Consider the following 2208-nt stretch of genomic DNA (forward strand, 5'->3'; position numbering starts at 1 on the left):
CCCCTTCACTCTGTAAGAGATTTTCAGGTGGTTGAACTATCCTAGAATGACTCTGTCCTGCACACAGTCAGGCTGCTCGTTTCCATGGTTGTACCTAGATTGTATCATTACTAATAACTGTAACTCTTTCTTAATCTCAACTTTATTGATCTTATTCTAAGAATCACAGCTTTTTTCTTTTTCCAGCTCACTTTCTCTTATCTTCCACCTCCAACAATCTTTGTCCACTCTTGCCTTGCCATAGTCAAACTCCAACCTGGGTTAAATCCAAATCTCTGTTAACTCCAAGCTTGTACCCAGGCAGCTGAATGTGGCTGGAGAAAAAATACATAATCATGCTTACTGTTCTCAAATTAAATTCATGATTACTAATCTCAAATGTCCTTAACCCTGCTAGACAAAAACAATATATCTCCCTACTCCATGTAGGCTTTCACTATCCTAGAAAACTACTTCACATCTTCTCCTTTCTTCTCCAAACTCCATCTCTCTACCACCTTTCTTATGCTCAGCTAATGAGTCTGCCTATTTCATTGAGAAAATAAAGGAATCAGAAGAAAACTTCCACAGACTTCCTCCCTCCCCAACGTCTAATCATCTGCCACTGTCTTACTCTGCCTTCCTTCTAGTTTCTATAGATGAATGAAGAGCCTTGTACTAGATCCCAACTCTTCTCACATACTTAAGAACATAGCTCCTTCAATCTTCTTCTCTATTATATCAATGTTTACTCCCTCTTTTTCAAGATAATCCCATTTAACCAAAACAGGATATTCTTCCTCCTAATTTAAACAATAAAAATGACAACACAAAAGACCCTGCTTTGATGCCATTACCCACCACCCCCAGCCACTGCCCTACTCCTCTTCCTGTAAAACTTCTCAAAAAAGTTGGCTGTCTCTAATTCCTCTCATTATATTTCACATTCTTTTGTAAATTCAATTCAAGAAGGATTTCCTCAAGACATCTCCATAAAAATTGATTTTATCAAGGTCATCAATTAAATCCATTCTTCATCTTCTTGACCTCTCAGCAGCATTTGACAAAACAGATCATCCATTCCTTTTGAAACTTTTTATTCATGTGGCTTTCCTCTTGTTATTTTGTCTCCCTCTTCTAACCCTTTTCACCTCCTGAGAAGAGATTCTCACATATTGAGGTATATGTGGTAACTATTTGGGTTCAAAACTGATTTGACTTGAACTAAAAAGCCTGACTTATGGTCTATCAAACATACATTGTACATCTGCTTAACCATGAAAGTAAAGAATGCACTCTCTTAAGATAGGAATGCATCCTTCCGCTCATAAAGGCTATTGGTAATACCCTATTGGTAACGCCCAGATTAGTCCCTTTCCTGCAATCAGGGTCATGTTGACCTGCTAATTTGCAACTGAATACCTCTTTGAAATTTTGATGAAAACGTATCCTGCGTGTGTTTAATGTATGTTCTTTGTTCTAAAAAGATATAAGACTGTACTGAAAACCATGCTTCTCCAGAAAGCTTTCTAACGCCTTCCCAGGTTATAATCCTCACTCTGGCTCAAGTAAACTCACCATATTTCTCTTATCTATAGAATGGTTATTGGTTATTTTGCATCGACACTCCTTAAACCTTTCCACTGTGTCCTCAGAAATGCAGAGTTCATTGTACTCTCTTTTTGGTTTCCTGGTTCATTGGCTCCTCCTCCTAATCCCTTTTGCAAGTTTCTCTTCAGATCCCCAAACTTTTAATGTCAGAATGTCCAAGGCTCTCTCCTTGAACCTTTTTTTCTCTATTGACACTCCCCTTTGATGATCTCATTCAGTCTCATGATTTTTTTTTTTTCCCAGATACATCAGACAAATGGTTTATCTCTTCGTGATTCAATCTGCTGAACTATGCAACCATCATAGTACAGTCTCATGATTTTAAATAACATCTATATATTGATAACTCATAAATATATATTTCTAGTCTGGACCTTGCCCTGAATTTCTGAAACAGATTTGCCTACACAAATCTCCCATTTAGATGGCTTATATGATATTTGAAAATTGTCGTGTCCAAAGTTGAAGTCTTGATATTCCTCCTGCCATAAAACTAGCATTCTCCATCTCAGTTGATGGCAATTCCATCTTTTCAATGAACAAGCCAAAGTCCATGGAATTATTCTTGATCCTTTTCAAGTCATCAATGCAGCTATGGTAGTCCAAGGAGCATAATCT

The 2208-nt window shown here is 37.4% G+C and overlaps 1 non-coding gene across 1 annotated transcript; it reads right to left on the reverse strand.

Annotated features, from left to right (window-relative positions):
• Positions 1-1831: 1831 nt before the first annotated feature.
• Positions 1832-1899, reverse strand: LOC147916108 (small nucleolar RNA SNORD77). The gene has a single exon (XR_015553525.1). It is a non-coding gene; the product is annotated as a small nucleolar RNA SNORD77 (small nucleolar RNA).
• Between the last annotated feature and the right edge of the window lie 309 nt (positions 1900-2208).

Source organism: Ceratotherium simum, chromosome 10, assembly GCF_057802395.1.
Source record: "Ceratotherium simum simum isolate JZ-2026a chromosome 10, ASM5780239v1, whole genome shotgun sequence".
In the NCBI taxonomy this organism is placed as follows: Eukaryota; Metazoa; Chordata; class Mammalia; order Perissodactyla; family Rhinocerotidae; genus Ceratotherium; species Ceratotherium simum.